Raw genomic sequence first — 20,198 nt, forward strand, 5'->3', positions numbered from 1 at the left:
GGCTCATTCTTGAAAATAAAAGGACAAGATCAAAGAAAGTTCAGCTTTCCCAGTGGCGGAAGGGGTTGACTGAGGATGCTTCAGTGCCCTGTATCCTCTCAGATGCCATAACATAAAACTCAGATCCAAACATCCTGAACTGGCCCTCCTGAGGGTCAGACTTACACTGGACTGTCACGTTAGGACCAGCCTAGGGAGCGGCACGCCACACGCAGGTGAGACGCAGCTTCTCTTCAGTTCCCTGAAGGAGAGCGACTCAAGCCCAGTGACACCTCAGCTCCAGCCTCTCCCATCCCTGTGCCCAAGTCCCGCCAGCCCACCTCCTCCTCCAGGCAGGTGCCCACCTTACTTCTCTCTTCCTCATCACCAATCTTCCACAACCACTGCCTCCTCCCCCGAGTCCCCTTTGGGCCCCCATCAGTTTTCCAATGGGATCCCAGCTCCCTCCAATCCCCAGGAATGGCTCCGCCAACAACAGACTCTCCCAGTGAACTTGGCCTCTCCATGGCAGCTGACACTTTCTGGCCACGCCCACTGTCATGAAGCCTTCCTGTCTACCTCTCCCAGGGTGACTTCTGCTACACTTGTGGCAGAATTCAGGAAGGCACTGGTTCCCCGGAGTTCAGAAAACCAGGATCTCTCACAGGAACATGAAACGCGGACAAACAGTACGACATTCCTCCTCTCCCACCGTGACTCTTGCTCCCGTTTTCCTGACTGACCACAGCCCTGCCACCAGCCCCGCCTCGCTGGAGCTCACCCCTCACGCCCCAGCACCACCACGTCTCGCTGTGTCCCTCTCCCACTTTCCTGTCCTTGCTCTCAACTGCCTCTTGTCAGGACAATTGCAAGCGCCTCCAAGGGCCTCCTCCACTGACATCTCCCTGAATCCGTCCTCCCTGCTCCTTCCAGAAGGCATTTTAAACAGCCCCCACCTGGCCACATCCCTCCCAGTGGAAACCAGCTCCTCCAGTGTTCTCAGCACAGACCTGCACGTGCTGCCTCCCTGGGCAGCCAGTTACTTCTCATTGATGGGAGCTCCTGTGACCAACTTTTTGAATTCAATGTTCTTGAAGAGTAAATGTAAGAATCTGTAAAAGTCACTGTCACCCCACTGCATGCAGATATTCATCAGGACCAGGGAGAAGCAGTCGAGTTACAAAGAAATAACCCAGAGATGATCTCCTGTGGACCAAGATCTGCGGTGATGGATGTTTGGCTGATAGTTGTATGATGATTAGGAAGGACTTTCATGTCTGGCTTTGTTACAAACCTGACATTTGGACACACCCAGGAGGCTGTGACATATGTGGATGTCATGCAGTATACACATGCTGATGACAAAGGATGGAGAATGGCTGGCCTGTTGGGTAAATTCCAAAGTCCTACTACCTCTGTGACCTGGCCCCTTCCTACCTCTTCAGCCATACATCCCATCATCCCTGCCCCCAGGAGGCGACCGTGAGAAACCACCTCAGTCATGGTTGCTGTGTCCAGGTGCTCTCTCTGGTCAGAATGCCTTCCTTTCCTTGTCACTTAGAAAATCCCTGATCATCCTTTAAGACTCAGCTGACCTTATTTCTCTGATGAGCCCTTCTCTGACATGGTCTGTGATTTCCAACCTCTAGGCTGTTTGCACTTGGAAGGCAGAGTCTCCATCAATCTCTGTATCCACAGGACCCAGCAGCATCGGCCACTCCGCCTATACAATGAATGTCGGTGACACGCAGTTAATCCTCTTTCTCATTTTAATTCAGCAACAAGTCTCCTCTTTTTTTTTCAGGTTTGACTAATCAATTCTTAACACCCCTTTGAGGTTAGAAAGTGACAAGAGTGACAAGGTGGCTCCTCAGTTTATAAGCAGAAAGGAAATTAGACCGAGCCAGCTCACTCGCTTTTGGGCAGAAGCCTCCCTTTCCGGCTTTCCGTCCGTGGAGCACCTATTTCAGAGGGAAGGATGATGTCAGAGCATCAGTCACTGCCAGCACATGGAAAGCAAGGCAACAGAGCTCTCCGCCTAACTACTTCCACCTTATGAAAAGTCCAGCTTTCTCAATGGCCATGAACTTGACTATTATCAGCGGTATGTCTTCAAGCTGCTCATTTCCAGAGGATGAAAACACAAGGCAGCAGGATCTGAATTCCGTCTTAAATTCTGCTATGACAGGACCAGGCTTGGAATCATTTTCTTTTTCTTTTTCTCCATAAACTTAGCATTTTGACATCTGTGAGCAAAGAATAAGACATATCTGACAGTCTCCTAATAACACCTACACTGGAACACCGCTCTGAGTCGGGGTTTGTGGCTGTCTGCACCTTGGAGAAATAATTGTTGGGTAGATTTTTAAAAAGCCAAAAAAGGGGGATATTACTTTTGGTTAACAATATTTTTCAACCAATAAATCTCCCTCTCCCAGATAATCTAAGTCATTCAATGTCTGTCTGTCTGTCTCGCTCAGAGCTTAGAGAGAAATTCACTGGCTTTGGATGACAATATTTTGAGCTCCAAGGTCACGTGTAGGTCACTGGCTTGAACAACAGAAGAGTTAGCCAACTCTTCTCTCCCAGGCTGCTGCTTCAGGAGTGATGGGTGTGGACCAGCGCTCAGCATTAACAGAACTGCTTGGCTGCATGGTCCAAATGAAATGAGTTTGCCAGGGGTGGCGGGGGTGGGGGGCCGGACCATGTTTTATGAGTCCTGGCTTCAGGGACACAGCCTCTCACATGGCTGGACCATCCTCACATTCCTGGACATCACACTCAGAGTCTCGAGAGTAATCAGAGATGTACAAAGTATGACATGCTCGATTTTGGTTGCTGCAGATCTAAAAGTATGGGATTTCTGTCAATTCATTGCTTCCCGGAACCACAGAGGTTGCTTCTCTAGAGGGAACATGAGCTTAAAGAAATACAGCTGGTGGAGTGAGGCTCTCCTCCTCCGGAGAAGAACCAGGAGGCTCTTTCCTTTCCGTGCTGCGGTTGACACCACAAAGCTCAGCACCAAAAGGGGTTCGCTTGGCTGATTCCACACACCAAGAGGGAACGTCCGTAAGAGTCACCTTCACCCTCTTCCATGTCGATATTCATCATGAGGAGGGAAAAGCGATCCAGTTACAAATACTTAGGAAATTGCACTTAACCCAGAGGTGATCTTCCGTGGACCAGGCTCTGCAGAGATGGATGTACAATGGCTCCTGCATGAAAACACGGAGTCCCTGTGGTTCTCCTTGGGGATCGCCGTGTACAGGTGCAGATCTGTACCATGTTACAAAAGAGAACCAGGAGCAACTTCCAGACCTCAGAGACATGCTGGGAACAGGAAGGACCTGGGAGCTGTCTTGGCATCCACGGTCTCCCAGCCTCCACAAACCCAGAAACCCCACGCAGCCTTGGCTGGAAGCCCAGTGGATGAACCCTCCAGCCCGACAGGCTTCCATTATAATGTTCATCCTCATTTTCCTCCAGAAACAATTATAAGTGATGGCAGCACACTTGTGCCAACCCACAAAAGCCTAATAAACCTGTAATAAAGTGGAACCACAGTACTGATAATCCTATAAAACTGAACCACTATGTGCTGTAGCTTAAAATGTGTCTCTGGCTCCAGCTCCCACTGGGAACCCTAAAACACAGCTCCCTGGCACGAGTGGCGACTTCTCATCCTGAGGTTTAGACAGTGACTCTTGTTTGGGGGAGCACAGGCTACAACACAGAGGAGGCACCATCTGAAAATCTAAGTGGGGGACGACAGTGTTAGGGGGTGGAGTCAACCATGGAGGGGCATGGTGGGTGGGGGGCTGAGTTCAGGAGGATGGGTAGTTCCTGGGGTAGGTGGACAATGCTAAGAAAACAAAAGTTCCAGAAAAGAGAGTAATGGGAAGATACAAGAATCAACTGATTCAGTTTAGCTTTATGAAACATAAACTTAATTTTCCAGTATTTCTCTTTTCACAGCTTCAGGTGTAAACTTAGTCTCAGTCCAGAGACCAAAAAATTGCTGGTCTAGACTGACTCCTCTGGTCCCATTTGGGTTTAAAAAAAAAAACAAAACTGAGATTCTGTGATTCTGAGGCAAAGCATTGTGTCATGGTCACCAAAAACCATGGGGAGAATTAAGAGAAAGAAAAGAAAAAAATGAGGGTGTAATAAAGAATTGAGAGAAAATGAATATGTGTATGTATATGCATGACTGGGACAGGATTCTGTACACCAGGAATTGACACAGTGTAAATGACTATACTTGAGTTAAAAGAAAAATAATGGAGGGGGATTCAAGGAGAGATAAAGGATGTTAACGCAAGGCTTTCCAGAGCGAGACACGCATGTCAGACAGCAGGACAGTGAACAAAGATAAAAATACTCGATCACACGTCAGCTCCCTTGAATGGAGACTCCATTTAGAGCAGGCAATCCCTTCAGAGACCTGAAGTTCTCTGTTGGACCTGTTACAGCAGAGTGGACCGCTTACTGGCATCTGTGAGGAATTCCCTTCAGAGGGTCTGCTAAAAATGCCTGGGAGCCTCATGAGTGGGATGGAGAATGTGGGTCACGTCAGAGGGAAGAGAGGAAGTCTATCAGCTAATATGTCCTCAAGGACTACGCCTACTCGGGCCTTCTTTCAGGTTCCCCTAAGTCCTGGCACGCCTTTCTCCAGCCCACATTCCAGCCCAGCGCCACAGCCCTGAGCATGTGAATTCCGTGAGGAAGGAGGTGTTCGTCTGTTTTGTGTACTGTTGCTCATCTCCAGGGCCCAGAAGAGTGTCTAAGGCATAGTAAGTGCTCACTGAATATTTGTTGAAGGCCAGCAATGAATAATAGCTATTTTATAGGGAGAGCACCAAACACAAGAGTATTTTTAAAGTCAAGTGTTTTCCTGACCCCTCACTGCTTCCTGCTGGTTTGGGGTGAACCATTCCACCAGGCTGAATCACTTTACCTCCTTTCCAAATACCTCTTTGGGGAAGGTTTTCCTCACTAGGCAGTGCCTGATTTCAATAAAGGGCTCCCCTGCAAAACCCTGTGTGCATTCTGATCTTTTAGCATCCCTCATGCAAATCCCCGGCACCCAGGCCAGCACAGGGAGGCCCTGTGCACGGGCCTTTGTGGTCAGCTAATTGCATGGTGAGCCCCGAAGGCAGGATCACTTTCCAGAGTCAGACTCAGAACAGGTCCTCCCCTCAATGTTTTCTGACAATGGCCAAGTGGGCAAACTCAGGACTTTCTCCCCAGAAACACGATACCACTTTCTAGACCAACAAGTATTAATTCAAATCCCTGATGGGCCAGGATCTGAAAATTACAGCCGTCTAATCGTGTAGAGGACGGAGTATGAATCATCATTACACGGGCTGACAAAGAGCAAAGTGATTAATCCCAGGCTGCACAGAGGCGGAGGGCCATGGCCATGGCTCCCCGGGGCTCCGAACCAAACAGTGGGACCCACCCTGCCAACATCAGACAGGCAACATCATGGTTTTTATCCCAGTGGGGGGGAAGCCAGGAACAACAGGGCCGTGTTCTCAGGACAACGCTGCAAAGCTCTTTATTCTTGGGATAATTCTGTGACCAATGGGGCCAGAGGAGCGGGGCTCCGGGGCTCAAAATTTTATCTGATCTGTCTCCTGGCTCTGCTGTAAACTGCTTAAGCTCTGAGGCTTACTTCTCAGTAGGAACTGGGAGGGTTACAGAACAACAGCATCTCAGAAAGTGACCAGAAACCCCAATCTTCTCCAGGGGAAAACAAAAGAATACGCACAGGATGAGCAGGGCCAGGGACACCACCACCGCCCAGGCTGCGCTCTTACCTGCGGCACAGAGCGCACCACTTGGCAAGGGCGCCCCGACCTTCTCCTGAAACGCAAAGAGAACCCCGAAGCTCCCCATCTCCCATCAGGAAACCACAGGCCCCGTGCCCTGGGAAAGTTGGTCAGGGCGCCCGCAGCCCTGAACCATACCTCGGCTGTATTTTTTTTCCTTTTTCTTTCACACAGCTGTGTTCAATTTTCTGTCCTTGGGGTTTTTAAAGGAACATTTATTCTAAGGCCAGGATTCTCGAGTTTTACGGTTACACAACTCCCTCCCAGGGCCAAAGAATGTCTGAAAAGCCTACACCCGGCAAAGAGAGCGAGTCTCCAAACGGAAGTGACATACAAAGTTAAGACTTGTTCCAATTTATATGCAACTTCTTACCTGGCTGTGCTCTACCTTCCATTTGCCCTTCAAGATGTCTGCTGCCTGCTTTTCATGGAAATATAAGTGGGGTGTGTGCGTGTGTCTGTGTGTGTTTGGGAGCAGGTAAGGAACCAAGAAGTCCAAAGGTGTATTTTGTATTCTTCCATGGTTACTGTTTCCTGTTCAATGGTAAATTTTATTCAAAATAAGGCCTCCATCTTAAATTGGATGGAATGAAAGATCACAAAGGAAGATTCCTTTAGGAATTTCATGTGCTTTTTTTTTCCTACTTAGAGAGCCAGACAGTACTAGGTTCTTGGGAGGAAACAGCAGTTCAAAAAAAAAAATACCCTAGATTTTTACTTAAATAGTCAAATGAGCGGCATTTTTAGTTGAAATGCTCTAAGTTCATGATCAACATCCCAAAAGCACCCCCCCCACAAAAAAAGAGCAAGAGGAACCCTCCAGCCCATGAAATGCTAACCAGGTTTCTAAATGCAGCCAAATGGAGCTATTTCGGAAAATCCAGAAGTCCCTAACCTGCCCCCTTCCCTTCTTCTCTCCTCCTGTCACCTAGACGCCCACATCTCAGAGAAATCTGCCAAAAGCCTCCAACTATCCAGATTTACGAATATCAATCACTTTGTTTGCCCCGGGCATCTCCCAAAGGCCAGCCACCAGCTTCACGCACAGCCCTCTGATCTGACAGACAAAGCAAAGTTCAGGCCTCGGGGGCCTGAGGCCTGCGGCTCAACGCGCACCACCCACACGAGAGGCCTGGCTACAACCCAAGACAAACAAGACTAGTTTGAGAAACAAAGTAATTTGCACAGATTCACCCTGGAGCTGAGAAAACTGAATCAGGGCGCCTCTGTGGAGGGCTCTGAAATGTTGTCAGGAGCCACCTGCTACGCACAGGCCAGTTCTCTGAAAACAATTAGAAGATGCTATAAACTCACCTTGAGATGTGGTCATGACGAGAGACCATGGCGGGCTTCGCTCCAGGAGCCCTCGTGAGCAGTGCATGCCAAACCTTTCTCTTTCTGACACTTTTCTCTTGCTCTTTTAAGATCAAGCTATCAAAAGTGCCCTTTAGCACAGCCTCAGAGCCCAAGTAACAGGTTAAGGTTCAAATGATTCCTCCCAGATAACCACACTCTAATTCTCCCATGATTGGAAGTTGCCAGAAGTCAGTGAAAAGTCTCTAAACCTAGGACAGCTGGAAAAAGCAGATCTGAAGTCAGGGTTGCTTTTAAGCCAATGGTTTCCTCCTGGACAAGAGTCTAGCTTCTAATCAAGCAAGACACCCTTCCAGCAGTGTTTTCTCATAATAACAAATGAGAAACCCTGTGGATCTGCGCTCTGGAATAAAGATGTTTCTTTCATAATAAGAACGCTGTCATGAAAGTGACCTGAAAAAATCGTCCCTCAAAACCCTCAAAAACATGTACAAGGAAATACAACCAGACAACAATAACCACATAAAAATAATTTTTTAAACCACACAAACAAGAAAAAATAAACCCTCACAAGGAGGCTTGAAGCAGGGCTTGAAAAACCAGGATGTTTCCTAATATCAAGCCACGCTGGTTAGAAAACACGGGGTTTGAAAACTAAGGTTTGAAGACAGGACACTTATATTCCAGAGTGTGGTTCAGCAGAACCTCGAGAAGCAGCGGTTTAAAGGCCCCCACTCTCCTTCATCCCCCTGCATCCACTCCAACCTGGAGTCCCCACTGCTGCACTTCTCTCGTCAAGGTCACAGACAGCATCCACCTTGGTGATTCCAGTGGGCGCTTCCAGCTCAGGGACCCCACCCTCCACACTTCCTTTCTCCCTGGCCAGCTGCCTCTCAGATTTCCTTATCCTCTGTCCGCCTCCTCTGGAGTCTCCTTAACAAACTCTCCCTCTGTTTTCATCCCTTCCTAGCAATTGACCTATTACCTTAATTCTATCTCTGGTCAGAATTGCTCCTGAGTTCCAGACTCGCATTCAACTGTCTACTTAAGCCCTCTATTTAGATATTTCACAGGGACCTCAAACTTAAGACGTCCGCAACAGAACTCTGGAGTCTCAAAGCTGGCCCTCCTCATTAAAAACAAATGAAACAGAAGAGAAAAACAAAACAAAACCAAGAAAACCCTCCTCCTCCAGTCTTTCCTCTCCTTCTCAGAAGTTCCCAGAATTGAAGAGTCATTTTTCATGCCTCCCTTGCCCTCACTCACCATATCTCATCTGTCACCAAGTGCTGACACTTACACCTCCGAGAAACACCCTTTTTTCTTACATACAACAGCCTTATAGACATATAATTCATATACCATACAATTCACCAATTGAAAGTGTACAAGTCAATGGTTTTTAGTATATTCGAGGAGTTTTACGACCATTATCGAATCCACTTTAGACATTTTCATCACCCCCAAAGGAAACCACTGCCCATTAGCAGTCACTCTCAATTTCCCCTAAACAATCCAGTCCTAGGCAACCATTAACCTACTTTCTGTCTCTACAGATTTGCCTGTTTTGGAAATTTCATATAAATGGAATCATATGACGGTCTGTCGTGTCTGGTTTCTTTCACTTAGTGTATTTCCAGAATTCACCTAGTTGTAAGATCTATCGGTCCTCCGTTCCCTTGTGTAGTCAGATCATATCCTGTCATATGAATACACAACATCCACCAGTGAACATATTTGTTCACCAGCTGATGGACTTTGGGATTATTCCCATTCTTTGGCAACTGTGACTGATACTGCTGTGAATATTCTGTTTTGGTGCAGAGATGTGTTTTCATTTCTCCTGGGTATAGACATTGAGGAGTGGATAGGCCAGGCCATAAGGCAGACTCTGTTTCACTGTTAGGAACTGCCAGACTGTTTCCCAAAGCAGCTGCTTGGGGAAGATTCTGCATTCCTACCAGCAGTGTATGAGAGCTCTAGCTTCTCCACATCCTCACCGACACTTGTCACTGTCTGTCTTTCATGGAGGGTATGAAGTGGGATCTCACTGTGGTTTTAATTTCCCTTTCCCTGATAATGAGTAGTGTGGACAATCTTCTCATGTGCCTACTGGCCATTTGCACATCTTCTTTGCCTATTTCAGATCTTCATCTAGCTTTGAATCAGGTTATCTTTTTCTTATTGAGTTGGAAGAGTTCTTACATATTCTAGATCAAGTCTGTTATCAGTTAACATGATTTGCAAATATTTTCTCTCATTCTATGTCTCTTTGCTCTCTTGATGGTGTCTTTTTATTTTTGTAATATTTTTTGAAGAGTGATTTATTTATTTAGGTTTTTTTTTTTTTTTTTTGAGGGGCAGGTAATTAAGTTTATTTTTGGAGGCGGTACTGGGGATTGAACCCAGGACCTTGTGCATGCTAAGCATGCACTCTACCACTTGAGCTATCCCCCCACGACAGTGTCTTTCAATACACAAAAGCTTTTCATTCTGTTGAAGTCTGATTTATCTATTTCTCTTTTGTGACTTGTGCCTTCAGTGCTACATCTTAAAAAATCATTGTTTAACCCAAGATCATGAAGATTAACACCCATGTTGTCTTCTAAGAATGTTACAGTTTTAGCTCTTACATTTATGCCTTTGATCCACTTTGAGTTAATTTTTAAGGTGGGATCCAACTTCATTCTTTTGCCTGTTGACAGCCAGTTGTCCTAGACCATTTATGAACAGAACTACTTTCCAATGACCTGTCTCAGCATATCTGTCAAAAAATCAATTACCATAAATGTATGGGTTTATTTCTGGTCTATCAGTTCTATTCCAAAAATTTGTATGTCTATCCTTAGGCCAGAACCTCACTGTCTTGATGGCTGTAGCTTTGTATTAAGTTTTGAAATCAGGAAGGGTAAGTCTTCCAATTCTGCCCCCCTTTCAAGATTGTTTTGGCTATTCTGGGTCCCTTAAATTTCTATATGAATTTTAGGGTCAGCTTGTCAATTTCTGCAAAGAATCCATCTGATTTTGATGGAGATTACACTGAATCTATGAATCAAATTAGGGAGCACTGCCATTTTAATGATAGTAAGACTTCTGATTCATGAACATGGGAGATGTTTTTCCATTTACTTAGATTTTCTTTGATTTCTTTCAACCATGACTTGTAGTTAAAACTATTACATTTATTCCTGAGTACAGGCATACCTTGATTGTTTGTACTTCACCTTATTGCACTTTGCAGATATTGCACCATTTACAAAATGAAGGTTTGTGGCAACCCTGCATTGAGCAAGTCTGTTGGCATCATTTTTCCAATGACATTTGCTCATTTTGCGTCTCTGTCACATTTTGATAATTCTCACAATGCTTCAGACTTTTCCGTTATTGTTACACTTGTTACTGTGGTCTGTGATCAGTGGTCCTTAATGTTGTCAGTGCAAAAAGGTCATAGTATTATGACTTGCTGAAGGCTCGGATGACGGTTAGCATTTTTTAGCAATAAAGTGTTTAATTAAGGCTTGTATGTTGCTTTTTTAGACCTAATGCTACTGCACACTTAATAGACCACGTTACAGGGTAAACATCACTTTTATGTGCACTGGGAACCCAAAATATTTGTGTGACTCACTTCACCGTGATATTCACTTCATTGTGGGGTCTGGATCAGAACCCGGAGTATCTCTGAGGTAAGGCTTGTATTTTACTTTTTTTTCATGGTTATTGTAAAAGGAATTATTTTCTTAATTTCATTTCAGATGGTTCCTTATAAGTGTATTAGCATTAGAACTGATTTTTGTATCCTCATCTTGTATCCTGCAACTTTTCTGAACGTGCCTGTGAGTTCTAATAGTTTAGTGGATTCCTTAGGGCTTTCCACACCCAAGATCACGTCATCCACAGAGACAGTTTTACTTCTTTCTTTCCAATCCAGTGGGGGGAAAGCTTTCAGTCCTTCACAATTAAGTCTGATGTTTGTTAGCTGTGGGGTTTTTACAGATGCCCTTTTTAGGTTATGGACGTTCCCTTCGATTCCTAGTTTGTTGTTGTTTAGTTGTTTTGTTTTTTAATATTAAAGAAGTGTTGAAACTTGTCAAATGCTTTCTCTGCATGAGACACGCCCTTTTGCCCTTGCAGTTCCCCCTGTGGACTGTCCCTGCACGCCCCCCATAGCAGTTCTCACCTTTACATGTCTCTACCGCAGGGCAGTCCTGGATCGTCCTACTCAAATGTCCCCAGCCACCACTCTCTCCTTCCCAGTCAGTTATCACATACCCTTCAAAGCACTCAGCCATTTTATTATACGCACACATTTTGATAAATTTGCATCAGGGTTAGTATTTGCCAGCGTGTATTCCACATTTTAATCCTCGTGGCAACCTTACTTGGTAGATGACATTACCACCATTCTATAGATGTCAAGGGTGAAAGAGAAACTAAGTTCTTGCTCAAGGTCATGCAGGTTATGGGTGGCAGACTCAGGACTCACACCCAGGTCTCCAGCTCCTGAGCCTGCTCTCTCAAACATCTGCTAGCGTGCCTCCCAATGAGTGCTCTCACTAGCTTCTTACCTTGTTCTCCATCTTTACACAAGCACTGCCAAGCTCACTTACTGCTGTATTTTTAGCATCTAACCCTGAGCACGGCAGGTGTTACCAAGCACTTGGTGAGTAAATGGAACCTGGTCTTAGCATGGCCCACAGGAAGAGGTCCATGGGCCTCTGGTGAACGCTGCCCACTGCGCACGCCACAGTCACAGGGCTCCCCCGTTTTTGAGATCCTTCAGTAAAGAAGGTTGTTTCACTTGAATCCAATGTTTATAAGACTCACGGGAGCACAGACCCAATCTCTGCCATTAACAGTAGAGAGGTGTGTTCCAGGGATCCTGCAAATGTTTGGGATACATAAATTATCACAGAGGTACCTTTAATTTTCTCAGAGCTCTGGCTTGTTGAATGTCATTCAAACAAATTTGCCCTTCACAATGTCCCTTCACCTTTACTCAGAATGCAGGCAAAATCAATGACGTGTCAACCACAAAACATTCACATTTCTCTCTTCTTACTGTAACGCTGCTGTTTAAATCATGGCTTCAGATGGAGAATGACTCCAAGATCTTCCCATCTCAGCTCTCCCAGGCTTCCAGGTCCCCCACCTGAACTCTTCCTGCATAAAGGGAAAGAAAAATTTCTGCTTTGAAATCTAAGAAAGAAACCAGCAAACAAAATAAGACAATCACATGTATGAGCAGAGCCAGACCTGCTGCTGGGATTAATTGTCTGCTTCTAAAGAGCTTTCTTCCTTTCAATTATTCACGAACATTGGCAACTACAAATTATAGGCAGTGGTTAGAGTATCTTCTTAAACATCTTATAAAAAATACTCAATTAAAAAATACATTTTTTTGCCCTTCATTGTAAACTCAGTGAATTGAGTCATTTCTATATAACAGTCCTCCAAAGCTCTAATTTTTCTGTGGCAATGAAATTTTACATTTGGTCTAAAGGCAAGAGCTATCCTGAATAAATATGAGGCCTTCCTAAAACACAAAATTACATCGGACCCAAATAAGGGGCTTTGGGAAAGAAGCCTTGTAACAAAGGAAGACTTAAGAAGCCAGAGGAGAATAGCTGAAACTCCTCAAAGAGCTGGATACATCTAACCAGAGGGAGCTGGCAAAGGCCCGGGTCGTTAAAAGCAGAGAGACAGCAGATAAGGAAGTTAAGAGACTAGAGTAACCGTCTAGGGCAGCCGGAGTGAGGGACTGGGCTGGAACTTGGTCCATGCCATTAATTCCAGGCAGAGAAAATCTTCAACGTTCATTTTCCTCAAAGGCTGGGGAAAGAGGGAACACCCCACCTGCACTGGAAGCACCACAGAGTAGGGCTAAGAGAAACATCCTTCCCTGCCTGGTTTTCCTAACTGCATGCAATGTGCATCCAGGCAGACTTGTGTGGTGATACGCTCGTTCCTGACACTCAGAAGGCCGGCTGCCTGTGGCACCCCGATGACTCAGCACGGGAGAGGGCCCCCCAGGCACAGGCAGGGCTCCAGCCCCGAGATCCCAGATGGAAGCAGGGAACCCTAGGTCTGGTATTTGGTTGGTGGTTAGTTGGTCAGTGGCTAAGACACAGAGGCTTTGGGCAGTCTCTTGTTTTAGGACCTAATGAGGCACCTCCTCCATCCCTCCCCCACCCCATCCCCACCCAGCCATGTCTGTTCAGCACTTCCTTGTATTATCTTTTGAAGACGTCACCTAAGGAAAGAGCCCAGTCCAGCCCAGAAGGCCTGAACTGGACAGCAGCCAAGGACACACCAGCACCGTAAGGGGCAGAGCTGGAGTCAGTATGCAGTTTGGGGAAGCACACGGCAGGCATGGGGTCAGAGCCTCTTACCTGGTGTAGAAAGAATGGGGGTTTGTCTCCAGAAACCCAGACTGAGGCAACCGACAAGGAAATGAGCCTGCGGTGATGAGGGGGGTGGGGTTGGTGGAGGTGTGGTGGGGGTGGTAAGTCAACCGTGTGAAGTCCCCACAAGGCGAAAAAAAACAAACAAAAAAGTCACCAGTGCTTGGTGAACTTCAGACAGGCGTGAACTCATGACCTGAAGCCACAAAGATGGTTGCGGTAAACACAGACGAAACATGGGGTTTAAGGAGTCTGGTTTTTTGTGCCCCCCCAAAATATTTTCCTTCCTCCTCCACAAATCTATTTATTACTAAAAAGCTCTGGAGTTTTGGGAGCTGGGCTGGACTCATGTCAGCCTCTCTTTCCTGAGACTCTTCCTCTATGTACTAAACTGGGGAGGATGTACCTGCTTTAGGAAGGAGACCCTCTTTCCAGACTGGCTATAAAGGAAGGAAAAATAAAATTATTCAAAAAGAAAAAAGCCGAAGAAAACCAAAAGAAGCCAAGAGGCAGGGGCTGGAGAGGAAATCCTCATCTCCCTCTCTGCTTAGAGATCATCGCTCTCTGTTCTTGGCCCGTCCCTCCAGCGTCCTCTAGCACAGGGGTTCCAAAACTTGAGTGTGCAGAGGGAACCCCTTGGGATTCCACAACCACGAGTCAAGAAAGAAGAAAATCTGCAGTGGAGCGTGTGAGCCCAAAGACCAAGGAGCTTGAAAGGCCTGAATCTGAAATGCTTTAGTTCTAAGGACCTGGTTTGTCCAAAGACAAAGGGAAACCTCAGCCATGAGACAATAAAACTTCCGAATATCATCTCTGACAGGCAAACAAAACAACAAATCTCCCTCCATGCCCTCAAGATCACTTGGGAAAGACAAAAGAGCAAGACCACCATCAGGAAAGGGTTCAGACTAAGGGAGAGGTTGAAGTTTAATTAAACTCATCAAACCTGTATGAGAGGGAAAAAACTCCAGAGGAGATGGGGCACTGGGGGTGGAGGATCATCAGTGTGGTTTTAGAGCAGCCGGAAGAGGCACTCAGCTCCAGGTCAGACCCAGAGGTCCCGTCCAGGCTCTCTAGGGCTCGCTCCACCCTTCTAAAGCACATATTCCTGGTCAAAAATAAACTTTCACACAGATAACCAACAATACAGCACAGGGAACTCTACTCAGCATCTTGTAATAACCTATGACGGAGAAGAATCTGAAAAAGAATATATACATACATGTACATGCATGACTGAATCACTTTGCTGGACACCTGAAACTAACATGACATTTTAAATCAACTGTACTTCAGTTAAAGAAAAAAAGGTAAAAAATTAAATAAACTTTTGCTGGACTTTCAGGTGAGTACCTCTATGCAAAACTCCGACAGGAGAATGTCATTCTAAGTGAAGTAAGCCAGAAAGAGAAAGAAAAATTCCACATGACAGCACTTACATGTGGAAATCAAAAAAAAAAAAACAAAACAAATGAACTTATTTACGAAACAGAAACAGATTCACAGACATAGAAAACAAACTTATGGTTACCAGAGTGGGGAAGGGGGGGGGATAAATTGGGAGTTCGAGATTTGCAGATACTAATTACTATATATAAAACAGATAAACAACGAGTTTCTGCTGTGTAGCACAGGGAACCATATTCAATATCTTGCAGTGGCCTATGGTGAAGAACATGAGAACGAATGTATGCATGTTCCTTTGTGACTGAAGCATTGTGCTGTCCACCAGAAACTGACACATTGTAAACTGACTACACTTCAACAAAAACATATTAAAAACAAAAAACAAGAAACTCCGATAGGACCAATTGCATCTGGAGGGGAGATTACAGCAGGGAAAGGCAGACTTTTATCTTAAAGTTTCTGGAGACTTGGGCTGGACAGGAGGTGTGGTGGAGGTGCCCACAGTGAAGGCAGGTTCCAGTGAGCTGTCGTCTCACAGTACAGTTGCCCCTCGGTATCTGAAGGGGATTGGTTCTGACCCCCTTGGATACCAAAATCCTCAGATGCTCAAATCCCTTATAGAAAATGGTGTAGTATTTGCATATAATCTATGCACATCCCCCCACATACTTTAAACCATTTCTAGATGACATATAATACCTAATACAATGTACACGCTTTGTAAATAATTATAAGTACAACGCTATGCTATGGAAATAGTTGCCTGTTTGCAGTAAATTCAAGTTTTGCTTTTGGGATCTTTCTGGAATTTTTTTCCCCTGAATATTTTCAATCTGTTGGTCAAATCCAGGGACGCAGAACCTGCAGACTTGGAGTCTGACTGTACTTAACTCCCACAGTGTCAGGGGCCTCTGGGTCCAGAGTGTTTAGCAAACACTTGTCCCCCTCACCAGGCATCTGAGAGTCCCGCCTTACGGACTCCAGGAAAGAGGCGTCCCAAGACCTAACTTTCACTCTGGCTATTTTCTTACCTTAGATGCTTAGAGCAATGAAAGGAGGGTCTTAAAGACATTTTCACCAACCGCAGGCACTTCCTCTTCACCCCCAAACAAACCTCAAGAAACCTTTGAGATTCAGCTCAGACGCCTCCAGTTTCTAGAAGGCCTACCTGTCTGCCTCCCTTCTTGCTCAGGGTCCTTTCTCCCTCCTCAATTGTGCCAAAAACCTGGTTACAAATGATGAGTAGAAGTTTATTCTCAACCACCCTGGGTTGGATTAGCCACATTAATAATAGTAATAATAATAATAATAATAATAATTTTTTAAAAAGTAATCATTTTTATTATTTGAACATTTATAAAAGTATCTCCAAATCAGCAAAACCACGTGCCTCTTAGAGGGCGTCCACTGATGGGCACTACACAATAACCCACAAGCATCTCCAAGGGTCTGTAACAGTGTGGGGGCAGCCCCGTCCTATCAGCCCTCAGACAGGGACTTCACTATAATGGTGCCCCAAGCAAGGTGTTATGCTGCTAGCATTCATTCCAGGACCACACAAGTTGATGGAAAAACCATTAGTAAGTACCTGGACTGGACTGTGCAGGAGCCAAGGTTGGTGGCAAGTGAGAAATGACAGCAGGGAGGGCAAAGTGGGGGCGGGGCAGTGGGGACACTGAGAGCGTGGGGCTCCCTTCCAAGATCCCTGAGCTCAGTGCCGCCTTTAGAAAGAGGGAAGGATGGTTTTCAATGACACACCGAGGTTGTCAAGGCTTCACTTTAATATGGGAGAGGGGTGCTCAGACAGCTTGGACAAGGAATAAATAATACACCATTTTAAGAGTACTAACATCCATTGAAAGACAGTTGGATAAAGAAAATGTGGTATATGTATACAATGGAATACTACTCAGCCATAAAAAGAATGAAATAATGCCATTTGCTGCAACATGGATGGACCTGGAGATTGTCACATTAAGTGAAGTAAATCAGAAAGAGAAAGACAAATACCATATGATATCACTTATATGTGGAATGTTAAAAAAAAAAAGACACAAATGAACTAATTTACAAAACAGAAAGACTCACAGACATAGAAAACAAACCTATGGTTATAGGGGGATGGGAGGGGATGGAGGGATAAATTGGGAGTCTGGGATTTGCAGATACTAACTAGTATATATAAAATAGATAAACAATAAGGTGGACTACATTCAATGCCTTGTAACAGCCCATAATGATAAAGAACATGAAAAGGAATATAGATACGTATATGTAACTAAATCACTATGCTGTACTCCAGAAATTAACACAACACTGTAAACTGACTACATCTCAATATTTTAAAAAGAGTGCTAACAATGGCCCATTTTACTTGTCAAGTGATTTATCGGAGATGTTGTGATCTTGCACCATCATGCTTGTCCTATTTTTATACATTAGGATCATATCCATAGAACAGTAAATATTTTCCCAAATACTGGATTTTTTCCTGAGTAAATGTTGGTAGTTTTCACTAAGTAAGGTATAGCAAAGTTACATTTCAAAGTACAATTTGACCGTGCCAACCTTTTCGTACTTCACTTCTCTTAACCAAGAGAATTTCTTATGTAATTTTTTCTCTAAAATGGGACTGTGCATTGACATAAGCTGGTGTCTGACCTTGTGTGTTTTTTGTATTTCACAGGCATGAGTCCAGCGCTCAGCAAGCAGAGGCAGACAGACTGACGGGGACCAGTGGACACAGCTCACTCCCCATGAGAGGGCTTCTGGCAGTCAGCAAGCCACCAGCTGTGCAAAGATGCTCACAGTCAAAATAGCAACTGACGTGGGGACACATGAAGGGGAGGGAGCTAAAATAAGCACACAGTCCTCCCTGGTGAGATCCAGAAAGGCCACCACCCCCTGTCCTTGGGGACACTTTCCTCCAGGGACACGTCTCCCACTTTTTAGGTTTTCTGCTGCTGTACACCCCGTCACAGCACAGGCTCTTAAAGGGCAACGCCAGGTCCTCGTGTGTCTTCAGATGCACTCCCTTCTTAAAGTCATGGGAGGTGCTCTGCTTCACAGTTCAAAGGATGTGTGTGTTATCCAAAATCACAAGCAGAAAAATAAAGTTAACAGGCTAAATTCTCAATATGAAGTTCTCTCATATTATTATTTTTTTTTTTTGAGTTCTTTGGTGCCTCCAACCACTTGCCTAAGAGCAACCACAAAAATGAGTAAACAAGTAGCAAACATTGAAGAAAAACTCAGCCTGCCATTTGACAGACAGACGTGCTTGTGATCTATGTGAATCTGATTTTATACTGTTCAGAGCGTCCAAATACAGAGCTCTGTGCCCCTCAGAATTAACCTGCTGAAATCCTAATCCCAAGGTGATGGCATGGAGCTGGACCTCTGGGGGTGCTTAGGACATGATGGTGCAGCCCTTGTGATGAGATTAGTGCCCTAATAGAAGGGACAGAGAGCTTGCTTCTTCCCTCTGCTCTCCACCTGGGGAGGACACAGCAAGGGGGCTGTCTGCAAAGCAGGCAGTGAGTCCCAGCCAGGAAATGAACCTGCTGGCTGGCTGATCTCAGACTTCCCAGCCCCAGAACCATGAGAAATAAACGTTTATTGTGTAAGCACCCAGTCTGTGGTGTTTTGCTATAACAGTCTGAACTAAGATGCATAGTAACAGCCAACTTTATGTTTACAAATTAAATATATATACACACATATATGAATATATATTTAACATATCTGTATGTATTTATTTATATATGTATTTCTATATATTATTTAATAGCTATTTATTCAATGTGTGTGTATATATACTATATATACATATATATACACATCACATGTGCACATATACATACATATATTTGTAATTATAATAAGAAAACATACAATGGGCCAAGCTGCAAAACGGAATGCAACATTCCAACAGTTCACAACGCACCTCAAAGGGTCTGACTTTCTCTAAGTGTCCTTAAACCTCCACAAGCCTGAAAATTACCACATGAGAACACCTTCACGGGCAATTCCAAGAGGCACTCTAGATGTACAGCCACCACAGCAAGAAGAGGACCAAGGCCCTTCACAGCACCACAGGCCCAGGCGTACACTGCTTCCTGCACCGGATGCACATGTGGTGGACTCAAAGCAACCACCATACCGTGACCCATCTTTGGGCTCCTAAACTCAGTCGACCCTTGAAATTCAGCAACTGATGAGGGTAAATATTTTCTATCGCTCTTTGCTGGCTTTTAGGTGCACATTGTTGTGAAAATAAGATGAGTATGCTACGCCTGCTCTTTTTTCCCTGAGTGAACAAGAAACACCAAATTAAAAAACCTACTGAGGTGCAGCCACTATGGGAAACAGTATGGAGATACCTTGAAAAATGAAAAATAGTTACTATATGATCCAGCAATCCCACTCCTGGCACATTATCAGAGGCTCTAATTTGAAAAGACACATGCACCCCAATGTTCATAGCAGCTCTATTTATAATAGCCAAGACATGGAAGCAACCTAAATGTCCACTGACAGATGATTAGGTGAAAAACTTGTGGTGTGTATATATATACAATGGAATACTACTCAGCCATAAAAAGAATTAAACAATGTCATATGCAGCAACATGGATGAACCTAAAGATTATCATCCTAAATCAAGTCAAAGACAAATATATGATATCATTTATACATGCAATCTAAACAAAGATACAAATGAACTTATTTACAAAACAGAAACAGACTCACAGACACAGAAAACAAATTTAATAGTTACCAAAGGGGAAAGAAAGGGGGATAAACTAGGAGTTTGGGATTAGCAGATTCAAACTACTATATATACAATAGATAAACAACAAGAACCTACTGGAGAAAACAGGGAACTATATTCAATAGCTTGTAATAACGTATAATAAAAAGGAATATAAAAAAGAATATATATACACATATAAAACTGAATCACTGTGCTGTACACCAGAAACTAACACAACACTGTAAATCAACTGTACCTCAATTCAAGAAAAACCTATTGATATGCAAACTGTGTTTGACAAGAAATACACACACTGAAGGCTGGTGTTCACCACTGGACATACTCTACGTATCATACGTCATGACAGACAAGGGAGCAATGGGTCCTGACTGTCTCTGTTCACTCTTGCCTCCTCCTGTACCTGCTACAGAGGTGGGTCTCAAGAGCTTCAGGTATGAGGAGAGTCTTTCCAAGGCCACCACTGCCTTGTACGTGCCCCATG

At 44.6% G+C, this 20,198-nt stretch overlaps 1 protein-coding gene across 8 annotated transcripts in view; it reads right to left on the reverse strand.

Annotated features, from left to right (window-relative positions):
• Positions 1-20,198, reverse strand: part of SVIL (supervillin) — a 214,933-nt gene that overhangs the window by 140,665 nt on the left and 54,070 nt on the right. For 5 of the 8 annotated variants that reach the window (XM_074358441.1, XM_045519224.2, XM_074358440.1 and 2 more), the window contains one exon: positions 12,193-12,293. The exons of 2 other annotated variants lie outside the window; for them this stretch is intronic. The gene's annotated coding sequence lies outside the window, so the exon portion shown is untranslated. Of the gene's footprint in view, positions 1-12,051; positions 12,124-12,192; positions 12,294-20,198 lie in introns of those variants that run through there. One more of the 8 variants, XM_045519229.2, reaches the window with a different exon arrangement.

The sequence above is a fragment of the Camelus bactrianus genome, chromosome 35 (genome assembly GCF_048773025.1).
Source record: "Camelus bactrianus isolate YW-2024 breed Bactrian camel chromosome 35, ASM4877302v1, whole genome shotgun sequence".
NCBI classification, from domain to species: domain Eukaryota; kingdom Metazoa; phylum Chordata; class Mammalia; order Artiodactyla; family Camelidae; genus Camelus; species Camelus bactrianus.